Source organism: Lepisosteus platostomus, chromosome 5 (assembly GCF_059453375.1).
Source record: "Lepisosteus platostomus isolate fLepPlt1 chromosome 5, fLepPlt1.hap1, whole genome shotgun sequence".
Taxonomy (NCBI): Eukaryota; Metazoa; Chordata; class Actinopteri; order Semionotiformes; family Lepisosteidae; genus Lepisosteus; species Lepisosteus platostomus.
This window is the reverse complement of record NC_142615.1, coordinates 49543608-49555977: the sequence shown is the minus strand read 5'-3', so window position 1 is coordinate 49555977 and position 12370 is coordinate 49543608. Positions and strand designations below refer to the sequence as shown.

Sequence of the window (12370 nt, the reverse complement as noted above, 5' to 3'; positions counted from 1 at the left end):
GACAATGTACCAAAACAATATATGCTGTCTGGGTCGTTAGATTTAGCTGAAAGTAACTGATAAGCTTTGAATAACATATCTAGTGCTTCTTCTTTCGCTTTTTGATGTAATCTGTTTTCTCTTAGGGAAAGTGGAAGTTTTAGAATGGACAAAGCGCTGAGCTTTTTTACAGCGCAACGTCTTATGAAAACCCTGTACTGCTTGTAACAAATTGAGTCTCTGGTTGCTCCCAATATTGAAATAAAGACCTTACTCAGGTGAGAACTCTCTCTTGTGGCTTCCTTGATAGTTATATTTCCATGACACCGGTTTTAATGTCTGTAGATTGTATCTTATTTTTATTTTTTGTTTTGTTTCATGTTCATATTATGTGTTTTCACCCAGTTGACTCCAGTTAATAACAGTTTACCCAGTTAATAGCCACTTTTTATGCGCGAAAAACGGGTGATCTTTCTATCTCGTGATCAGCTTAGTATCTTTCTGTAAGTTTTTTTCTTCTTAATTAAACGTTTAAAATACATGAATTTCATAAAGACAACACACGTTTCGAACAGAAAAAAATCATATTCTGTTCTCTTCCTGGTATGTATAACAGATCAGCAGGTCTTATTTTCCCAATTGCTTTTTTCCACTGTATTTATCATAATGGCTAGCCAATGTCCTCTCTTAGCTAGGTAATGTTACTTGTGGATGTGCTTCTGCATTGCGTAGAAGCACATGTATCCATAGAAAGTGTATTATACTACTATTTGAGCTACAGTACATAAAAATAATTATATCGTTATTAATTTCTTTAGGTACGTGATTCCATATTATATTCCCTATTAATCAAATTCTAAAAGTATGCTTTTGTTTACTCCGATAACGAGCACATTCACAGAAAATGTGAATATCTTATGACTTTTCACAAAGTATATAAAGTTAAGATGGTCAGAAGGAGCATGTAAAAACGTTTCCGAAACCTGGTAAAATCTTACTACATGTAAGACTTTGATGCTTAAAATGTTTAGGAAGAAAGTGGAATACTGGTGTGTATTTTTTCTTTAAACTACCAATACCAGCCATATACAGTTTACACTATATGTTTATGTTCCTAAATTAATATAGTTTATGGTGGTGTATCGTGGTTGTAGAGGTTTGATGGGTTTACTGAGACAATTATTAATTGTAGCAGTAATCACGAGGTTGTTCGTTGTGGCTTTTAGAAAATCAATCGTCAGAACAACTAACAACGCACACACACGGGTTCAATACACGAGATACATTTATTCATATAAATTGTGCACCAAACATATACTAGTCTGCCTGGATACGAGCGGCAGACCTTACTGTGAGGGTTATCAATATACAAGGTATATAATCTCGAAGAGATGCCAACACAAAGAGATACACAACAGAGAATATATGTCAATATATATCGTTCGGTTACCAAATCGCTAATCAGTGTTATTACCCACTGTTACTCTAAACTCGGAAGTAAATACATTACTCATGAATTAAATTGATAACAACTTGTGTTGAGGTACAATTGAATTCTCGAGACACAATGTAGAACATGGGGTTTACTTATCCACTGTGTATGGATTTGGAATCTCCCGGCACGAACACCAAGTCACTCTTTTGCCTGGGAAGAAGCTGGTTCGTTCCTGGTCCAGCGCTGCTTCTGAATAAGCTATTCAGGTTGTCGATGAGGGTCCAACTGTAGGCTGCCGTTGATCAAGCGGATCATTCACGTTGGTAGAATTCTGAGTACGTATGGGATCCTCGGCCTCGCGCTTAGAACAAAGTCCAAGTCCCTTTGCAGACAACAGCAGTTGTCACGTGATTGTCTCTGAGGATGCGCGAAAATGGCCAAGGAGAGCCCCGATCTGAGCTTGCGCTCCCTTTTTGACCAAGACATAGATGTGTGCTGATTGGTTGAGAGTTTGGCGGGCATTAGAGACCCACGTGGTATTACCACGCCCTGCCAGTCCCTGATTGGTTGGTCAAGGTGAGATATGAGTCACTTACTCTTGACACTTAGGAATGCAGTCCAGATGTCCATTCGGCACTCCCTAGACAGATAGGCACCAATGGATGACCATTGATCATGATAGCCAGGCTAAGCTAAGTGCATCCCCATCTGGGAGCTGTCCATTATCAAAAGAAAACATCTTAAATCAACCTGCATGAATACTTTCTCTGTGGCTGCACCACAAAGATGGAGGGTGAGATGGGGCCTCATTTAGGACAGAATACCACGGCCTAATTCTGTCTTATTAACAAGCATTGCCGCTACAACGGCATCTCTCCTGTCAAACTTCCTCCTGACATGTTTGACAGGATCTGGGCCGTGGTGAACAGTGGGAAAGACGCCCTGTGGAGAGTGAGGAACATGGGGCTGTTCAAAGGCATCGAGGTCCCAGTCAAGGCAGCAGGTAGCCTGGCCCTGTTCATCACCCGAGAGAACTATTACCTCAGAGATCTGTGGAGAGAAGGGAGGGAGGAAGCAGAAAATCTGTGGGAAATTGAGAGCATAGGTCAATATCTCAAGAAACTGTGAAAAACATTATCATGTTTAAGTAAAGAATGTGATTTGCACCAGAAAAAAATAAATTGTTGCTATATAACTGGTACCGTGTCAAAATGTAATGAGATGGGATTATATATACTGTTTTAAGTATGTATATTAATGTAAAGCTTTCTAATTTGTGATGTCCTGTATTTTTTTGTGAAAAGAAAATAAAGTTCTTAAAAAATCGATTCACCCAGGGCGAGGCTCGGCCATTGCACTCCGGCTGTGCTGACCCCTGCGAATTCCCCAAATGTGGGAATCTCGACTGCATAATTTCTGGTAGTGGGGGACTGCGTTCGCGCTCTCTCCTGATGTGCTTGGTCAAATATCAGATACGGGAGAGTTAGGACACCATGAGCTGCGATAGGATCCCAGTTCGAAAGGAGTCGATGCCACTGCTGGTTCCCGGTTTCTTTTAGTTAGAGGTCCGGAGAAGCATTTCAAGCTGGTTACACTACTCCTTCCGGACATTCATTCCCTTTTCAAAGTCAGTCGTTTTGCTGTTGTCTGCATTATTTAGGCTGATTATCGAGGTTAGCCTTTATTTGGTCATGGGGGCCTCGGTACTGTATGCTAATTCTCAAGACAGTTTCACCCGTTTTCTGATTGCTAGGTTCTGTACCAGTGCAGACATGTCAAACAGTGAATAGCTGTACCTCTATTGTATCCGTGCTCAATGAATGAAATCAGTATTAAATGAATATATGTATAGTTATACGAAAAACAAGTGGTTTATTGACTCATCTTCATTTGCAGATTTAGAGGCAGCTTCGATATTCGGGGGAGGCATAAAACATGGTGCTGATCTTTGGAAAGCAGGAGGCAAAACTGACACGTTCTCATACAAGGAGCTGAAACCAGGCCACCTGGGTGAAGATCAGGTATCGTAACCGCTAGACCATATGGGAGCATACAGCCATGTTGTGCGTGCGTCATGTAAGCAAACTGTAATTGCTGCCTTCATGACCTGCTTGATGGAGAAAACACACAAGAGAGTTGGCACTCAGAGTGTCGAAGGGTTGATGTATACTAGGGCTCAGTTGAAATGCAGCGTCAGGACTTTTCCGACTAGTGTCACACAAAGAGAGTAAATCCTTTCCTACTGGCTGTGTATGTCTCGGTAACTCGCTGTGATCGTATAGTGCTCAGAATTTGTGTTGTGGCCGCAACAACCCCGGTTCGAATCCACATACTGGCAGAATAGGAGGAGTACTGCCTGACTGGATCGTTGATGAACGACATAGGCCACTCCGACCTCTTCTTGGTTTTCTTCAATGACTTACTAAGGATCTTCTTCACATTCGCCCATGCAGGGGAAGCCAGTTACACCAAAGCAAACGCAGGAAAGTGCATTTCAAGCAGAGACCAGGAGGGACTTGTTTACACCGAGAGTGGTCGGAGAATGGAACAATGCGCCCAGCCCTGTTGCTGGAGCCGATTCTTGATGAGATCTTGGGCTCACTAAGAGGCCCCCGCTGGATGCTAATCTTTCTGTTGTTCTTGCAGGTCCTGCGCTGCTTTTGAGCCGACAGAGCTCGTCCTGGTCTGTCGGCACAGCCCAATTGCAAATGATCGGCTCCACGTACAGAAGGAACGTGCGTTTGGTACAAGAGTGCACGAAGGCACCGGAAATACATTGGGAACAAATGACCGGTCGTTCAAGACCTCTGTGAAGTACAGGAGCGTGCAAAACGAGTCTGCTTCCACCCGGTCTCGAACCAGGGACCTTTTGCGTGTTAGGCGAACGTGATAGCCGCTACACTATGGAAACCTGCAGGGACCGCTGCTGGTGTCTTGCTTGCATTTCGGGCTGAGAAAGGGACGCGTCACTTTAGGCAGGGTGCGCTGGAGAGAGGAACAAAGGGCGCGATGAAACAAAATACCAAAACCCGGGATCAAACCAGGGACCTTTAGATCTTCAGTCTAACGCTCTCCCAACTGAGCTATTTTGGCGGTGCGCAGAGCCCACAGCCACCTGCTCCAGCCTTCCTGTGTTGCGGCATGAGCGCACCAAGAGTAGCGGGAGAGTGTTGCAGGAACGTCACTCTGAAGGAAAGCCACCCAGGTGCGCCCTCTGAGCTCTGTCCAGCGCATCTTCCTCGCATGAACTCCTGCCTGCGACGGGCAGGAAACAATTAGCAAGAACAGAACGACACCCCATGGGTGTCTCATGACCACACCTTAGGTTGTGACACGTGCAGGTGTGAGGGGTTGCCGGGCTACTTTGGAGCAGAGCTTGGGCGGAGGGGGGGCGGGAAAGCAGACAAAGAGGTGACACCTCAAGGTCTGCACGATCACAGCTCTCCGCTGCCCCAGGCTTCCGCTCGATAAGCTACTGGACACACCCGCCCCTCCTCACACAGACCGTGGAAAAGCCCCCGAGTGTGAGGGCTCTCTCTTCCTCCCAGGAGCTCTTGGACACGACGCACAGACAGGGCGCGGGGAGCCGCCGCCTGCAAACACGGCTCCAGGCAGGAATCCACTCCGCAGGAACCGCAGAGCAGAGGAGATGGGGGCAGCTTAGCTCCTGTGCAGAGACCTGAGCTGTTGTTGCTGCGGACGCTGTCTTTTCTGCACTCGGGGTAGGAGTGAATGTTGAGTTGCCCTTAGAAATGAAGCAGAGCACTTCAACGGCACGGTTGTGTGTGTGTGTGTGCGCCCTGGTGATTCTGGGAGACAGATCGAACCTGGGCTGTGGTTTAAATGCTATTGGTTTGTGAACAGAATACCCTTATCCCAGTGCATTGTGCCACATTAAATAAACGCACGAGAAAAAGAGATTCAGAACGCAAAGCTGTGTCAGTGTTCTGTGTAAAAAATCGGTTTGAACATCACAGGAGCTGTTTTTAATAAGCTGCTGAGTAAAGAATATTGTAGCATTTACAGGTTCTTTTCAGAACAAAGGACGAGTGGAGACGCGATTAACAAACAAGCGCTTTGTTATTAATACTCACACTTTGTTATGAACACTACCATTAAAACTACCAGTTGTACTCTCACTAATGTTAAAATGAATACACTAGTAGTAGTATTAGTTGCTGCCCGTGACGTCACATACACTCTCTGTGACGAATGCGAGACACCTAGACACATACAGTGACGTGCCGGCTGTTGCCGTGGTACCATACTTATGATTTATAAACACTGGAAAAATGTATTTAAACTGTTACTTACATACATTTATCAACTTGGAATATAATTTTCTAGCTCTAGGATAGAGTTACCTAAATAATAATATGAATAATCATTGTTTAATTTCGGATTGAACATTATTAACACTAAACGCACTATGGTAATTGATCGATACAGTCTTTATTGACTGTTTTCTAGATATTTAAACAGGGTCAAGAAAAGAATCAGTACTCACCAATCAGTGAAGTTAATCGATTATTCTATGGTCCTTCAGCTGAATAAATTGGTTGTCGATACATAAGTGATCAATAATTCTCCTCCGTTCCCTCCGCGCATCTCCCGCGGTCTCGCTCTCTGATCCCAGCACTCTGGCTGGTGTCTGTGACGTCACAGCGCTCTTTCTGACAAAGCAGAGCTGGAGGAGACTCCTGTCCGGAGCCCGGGGGGCTTTTCTTACAGATATAAAATCTCCCCCCCCAAAAAAAACACACCGGACTGTGAAGAGAAGCGAATCATCACAGTTGGAGAAGGAGAGCGACAAACCTAGGAATAAAATTCATTAAACAGAAAAAAAAGTTTACATCGCAGATTATTGCGTTACAAAGCGTACCCATGTGGAGCAGTAGAGGACAAGCACGAGTCCCTGAAATAAGCGCTTTTAAGAGTTTTACACAAATCTTCAGAGTAAAGAAGCCAGGAGGATCAGACTCCTGATCCTGGAGGTTAAAATGTGTATCCTGGTTTTATTTCCACCCAGCTCTCAGTTCCATTAATGGTCTGATGATTTAAATTAACTGTATAACTGTTACCAGACTTAATCTAAATTGTAAATTTATAAGACTGGCTACTAATAATAAATATACTGATCAAAGTGTCAATACTGGTGTTTATAAAATAAATACTGTAGCATTTGCAGGTTCTTTTCAGAACAAAGGACGAGTGAAGACGCGATTAACAAACAAGCATTAACACAAAACCAAACACAGGATATACACACACATGAGGAGACTGAGGGAACAAGTACACATAGTTAGGGTGGTAATTACCTAACAACACACTATACTTTTACAAGACTACACAGGGCACTAGAACTACTAGGACATTATTTACACAGGTAGGGTCAGCCGCTGGTCATCGTGCTGACCCTCAGACTCTCCCCGGCTACCACTCCCAGCATGCCCAGCGGTACTACGAGCGCCTAGGGGCACTTTCTCCTCACCACCAGGCGAGGGCATTACACTGCCCCCACCTGAAGCGTCTGGCGTCTGGCGTCTGGCGTCTGGCGTCTCGCCGACGTCGAACACCCCCCTCAGGCTGTACTCGTACTGGGCTAACTGCTGTGGAACCCTGCGCCGCAGTGACGGCTGGCGACCCACGGACGCCCCACTATCGTCCGGCTCCAGCCCCGGCTGCTCCTGTAGAGCCTCCCCACACGGCTCCTCCTCCCGGGCCCGGTATGGGGCCAGGCGGTCTCGGTGCAGGACCACCACTCTCCCCCGTGTTCGCAACCGGACACGGTAGCAGACTTCACCCACCACCCCGAGTACCTCAGCGGGACCCTCCCACGACGGCGCCAGCTTAGGGCTGAGGCCTTTGCAGCGGCGCGGGTTGTACACCCAAACCGAGTCCCCCGGCTGGAAGGCAGGCCCCCTGCAGCGCAGGTCGTAGTGCCGCTTCTGCCGGACCCCCGCCTGTGTCAGGTGGGTCCGTGCAAAGCTGTGCACCTGCTGCATCCGCTGCCGCAGGTCCCACTCGTAGTCCGGTCCAGCCGGCGGTGCCGACCCGTCTCCGGGCGGCGGGCCGAAGACCAGGTCCACCAGGGTTCGCATTTCCCGGCCCAGCATGAGCGAGGCCGGGGTGCACCCGGTGGATTCCTGGACCGCGGTCCTGTACGCCCAGAGCGCAAGGGGGAGGTGGCAGTCCCAGTCCCGTTGGTGCCGGGACACCAGGGTGGCCAGCTGGGTGGCGAGCGTCCGATTAAACCGCTCCACCAACCCGTCGCTCTGGGGATGCAGCGGTGTGGTCCGCGTCTTAGTGATCCCCAGGCGCTGGCACACTCTGGCGAAGACCTCGAAGTTACGCCCCTGGTCACTGTGTAACTCCTCCGGCACCCCCAGCCTGGCAAATATCCCCTCCAGCAGTGCATCGGCCACCGTGGGGGCACTCTGGTCCGGGAGGGCGTAGGCCTCCGGCCACTTCGTAAAATAATCCATGGCCACCAAGACGTAGCGGTTCCCAGCCTCGGTGCGCGGAAACGGGCCCAAAACGTCCACCCCCACCCGCTCCATAGGAGCCCCCACCTGGTGTTGTTGGAGGGGGGCCCGAGAGTGCTCGGGGGGACCCTTCTGCGCCACGCACACCGCACACGTTTGGCAGTACCTCTGCACGTCCCAGTGGCAAAGACCCCAATAAAAATGGCCTCGGAGACGCTGCAGGGTTTTCTTACCGCCGAAGTGCCCCATGCCCGGCTGGCCGTGCACCACCCCGCGGAGCGACCGAGGCACCACCAGCTGCCACCGTACCTCACCACTGGAGGGTACCCGCCACCCCCGGTGCAGCACCCCATCCTTTACCTCCAAGGCCTCCCACAGGGCGCAGAGGGCCTTGACGGACTTTGGGTGCGGGGCGAGCTCCTCTCGCGTAGGCCGCACTCCAGCTGCCCTCCAGCGGAGCACCGGCCCCACGTCAGGATCAGCTGCCTGACGCTGCGCCAGGTCTGGCAGGCCCACCCCCAGCGGCCCCTCCCGGGCCGTGGCCGCGGTGCCCAACCCTGCCACGGTGCGGACAGCCACCTCACGCTGCTCCCGCCGGGCGCAGTGATGGCAGTCCGCGGCCTCGCAGGGGCGCCGCGAGAGAGCGTCGGCATTGAGATGGCGAGACCCCGCACGGTGCACGACAGTGAAGTCGTACTCCTGCAGGATCTCTATCCATCGCGCCATCTGCCCCTCCGGCTCCTTTTAGTGGAGCAGCCAGATGAGGGACGCATGGTCGGTCCTCAGCCGGAACCGGGTCCCGAACAGGTACGGCCTGAAGTGGTGGACCACCGCCATCACCGCCAGCAGCTCGCGACGGGTCACGCAGTAGTTCCGTTCAGCCCTAGTCAAAGCCCGACTATAGTAGGCCACTACGCGCTCCCCATCCGGCCCCTCCTGCGCCAACACCGCGCCCACCCCCGAGTCACTCGCGTCGGTATCGAGAACATACGGCAACCGCGGGTCGGGGTAGGCCAGCACGGGGGCCCCCACCAGAGCTTCACGCAACCGGCCGAAGGCAGTCTCACAGCCCGAGTCCCAGTCGAAACGGCGGCCCTTGTCGGTGAGGGGTTGAGCCTCAGGCCAGCACGGCGGATGCAGTCCAGCACCGCCTGGAGGTTCGTCAAGGCCTGGTCGAAGCCCCGGGCATGAACCAGCAGATCGTCCAGATACAGCACACACTGGTTCCGCGGGACAGATGCCAGCACCCTCTCCATCAGCCTCTCGAACGTCGCCGGGGCATTGCACAGGCCAAAAGGAATGACAGTAAACTGCCAGAGGCCCTGGCCGATAGAAAAGGCTGTCTTCGGGCGAGCATCGGGAGCAAGCGGTACCTGCCAGTAGCCGCAGCGGAGGTCCAGGGAGCTGAACCAGGTCGACCCGGTGATGTAGTCTAGGGCGTCATCTATCCTCGGCAGGGGGTAGGAATCTTTCCGGGTGACCTCGTTCAGCTTGCGGTAGTTGACGCAGAACCTCCACGAGCCGTCTTTTTTTTTTACCAGTACAGCTGGCGCCGACCACGGGCTCGCGGAGGGCTCAATCACCCCCGCTGCGGCCATCTCCCGGATCTTTTCCTCGGCGGCGGTCCGCTTGGCGTGGACCATGCGTCCCGGTGGGATGCGGATGGGCCGAGCGTCGCCGGTGTTGATCTCGTGTTGGACCAGGGCAGTGCGGGTGCAGTCCTCATCTATCGCCGCAAAGAGATCCTCGTTCTGGGCGAGTAGCGCCTGGAGCCGCTGCCGCTGGTCCTGATCGAGGCCCTCGCAGCTCCGCTGCTAGAGATCCTCAATGGCGCGCCTCGCTTCCATGCAACGCTCGGCTCCCGCCGCCGCCGCCTTGTCTGGCCCCCCGGCTGACTCGGGAGCAGGATCCAGCACGCTCGCTCCCCGGCTCACAGGCCTAGTCTGCCCCGGCGACTGCCGCCGCCGCCGCCGCCACTGCCTCTTTTTCTCCCAGCTCCGGCAAGCCCGCGTCCCTCGGCCTTCGCCGGGCCTGCCCTCCACCAGGTGAAGTCGCTCCCCCTGCCACACCAACTCCTGCCGGCTCAAGTCCAAACTGGTCCCCACTCGCTGCAGTACGTCCAGCCCCAGAATGCAGTCCTCCTGGATGGGTGCAAGGTAGCAGGGGTGGCACACCGTCGCTGCACCTAGACGGAAGGCAAGCACCCGTTTCCCCCGGACTGCGGCGAGCTGTCCCGTCACGGTCCTTAGCCGCAGGCCGGAGGCCTCCCATCCTGGGGGGTTGGTGCCCTCGGTGTCGGGGAGGACGCCCGGCCGGAGTAAGGTTACCGATGAACCGGCGTCGAGTAGGGCCAGGCAGGGTTGGTCCTCAATTCGGCAGTGGAGGTACAGGCCCCGGCTACAGCCGACTCGCCCCACGGTGACGTGAGGGGCGCCGGTCTTAATAGCGCTCTCCGGAGCGGGGGGTGAGGTGTTCGAGTGGCGGCCTTCCACACGCTGAGTCGCCCCGTGCCCGTTTCCCGACGCCGATCGAGGAGTGCGAGGTTCGGGTGCCCGGCAGAACCTGGCTCAGAGTTCCCTCTTCCTGCAGCGGTCGCAAAGCAGCGTGTGGGGCTGTTCCGCAGGGGTCGCTGCAAGGTCTGGCTCCTCTTCCCCCTCGCTGGACTCCTCCGTCGCCGCCTCGGTCAGCCAGCAGTGTCTGCTGGCGCTTCCAGCCACCCTGAACACGGCCTCAGCCAAGGCCTGCTCCAGCGATGCACTTGGTGCCGCAGCTCCTCGGGTGAGAGGGCCTTGAGAAAGGCCTGGAGAGCCATCTCCCCCTGCGCCTCCCGGGGAAAAGTTGGGTATCCTCGGCGGGCGAGGAACGCGACATCAGCGGCAACCGGGCCCAGTCGCTCTCCTGGTCGGCGCCGCCGCAGGGCCAGCCTCTCCCGCATCAAGTCCGGCGCCTCCTCCACACCGAAACGCAGCTGGAGAGCCGCCGCCAGCGCCGTGTATTCGCCTCTGTCCTCCTCCGGGACGTCCAGGAGCACCTGGCAGGCCACTCCTTCCATCTCTGCCCGGCACCAGCCATTCGTCCAGGCCGCGAGCTGGGAAAACAAAAGGTATTTCTTGGTATGAATCCCAACACTTCATAAGCGGTGTTCGAGGATTTCTCGCTTCAGATAAAGCTGTCAATACATCACAGATTTTTACTCAATCAATATCAGCAGTGTTATCGCTACCGAACACTAAATATAGATCCTGGCAATACTTCGTGAGATCTTCGTAAGAAAATCCAAAAAAGTACAGAAGCAATAAACGCTTTTTTTGGATCAAGAAGAGGATAATTATGAGACTCAAAATATCCCTGTCTTTTCTTTTTTCGAGGACAAATGGATTATTGAGGTGTAAAGATGGGTTCAAAACCAAAATCATCTGCTATTGCTGCTGTTTCTTTGATAGTTTCTTCAAATCCTTCAATTGATCATTGATATAGAGGAATAATATTATACAAATTGTGTTTTTCTGTGAATTGTAATTTTATTGTAATTACATCTTCGTTTACAGATGTCTTGCATGTATCACAAGGTATAATAGTCGCCGTGTGTCCTCAGCTAAAATGTTTTAAAAAGTACGACAAAAGTACAATATGCTTAACAACATTTATGGTTATATCTATATTAAAATGAAGGTAAATATACCAAGATATTAAAAAACAATTGTACAGTCCTAATCTCATAATGCTTGTGAAGTTTTCCAATAAATCCGAACTGTAATTTTGAAATATTATTGCTGAGAATGCGAAGAGAATACAAAGATCAAAATCAATGAGTGAAAATACAAAAGTAGTTCATTAAACTGAGTTTCTTCCCTGAAATGATTTGATTTGCTTGCAAAGTACTAAGCAGCTTTGAACGGATCACGGGAATCAAATATACAGATGGGTTCAGAGTGTGCTTTCCAACTTTTGTGTAACATTTTCCTTTGATAGGGCAGAGTTGTCTTCACAATCTGGGTTACATAAAAAGGAGTGACGTCAGTACAAAACAGCTTTCCTTCTTGGGGAACAACGGTTGTGTTCCATATTTCTAACTATTTTGGTTTCAAGATCTCAATTTAGTGTGAAACATAAAACCACCCTTTTGGTTAACAACCGAGCCACAAAGACTCATGTACATCTTAACACTCCTCGGTCTCAGTGAAAGTAATACACTCCGTAAAATTTCCAGAGATTCATTTATTTTTAAAGGAAAATCACCAACAGCGGCCGAGATCTACTGGAGTTTTTCATTCTATACTGCGATTTCTGAAGGGTACCCTGTGAAAATATGAGTTTTGACGAGAAGGGATGGACATATAAGGCTTGGGGAATTAAACTTTAAGGTGAAGACTGCGGGTTCAGCAGCAGCAGAACCTGATCAGTATCAGTTGACTCCGATATACTTTGAAAATTAACTTCGGGATTTAGAGTCAGACATGCTACCGTTGCA

The 12370-nt window shown here is 50.8% G+C and overlaps 1 non-coding gene across 1 annotated transcript; it reads left to right on the top strand.

Annotated features, from left to right (window-relative positions):
- The first annotated feature begins 2700 nt into the window (after nucleotides 1-2700).
- LOC148668409 (U1 spliceosomal RNA) lies at nucleotides 2701-2865 on the top strand. The gene has a single exon (XR_015937979.1). It is a non-coding gene; the product is annotated as a U1 spliceosomal RNA (small nuclear RNA).
- The last annotated feature ends 9505 nt before the right edge of the window (nucleotides 2866-12370 follow it).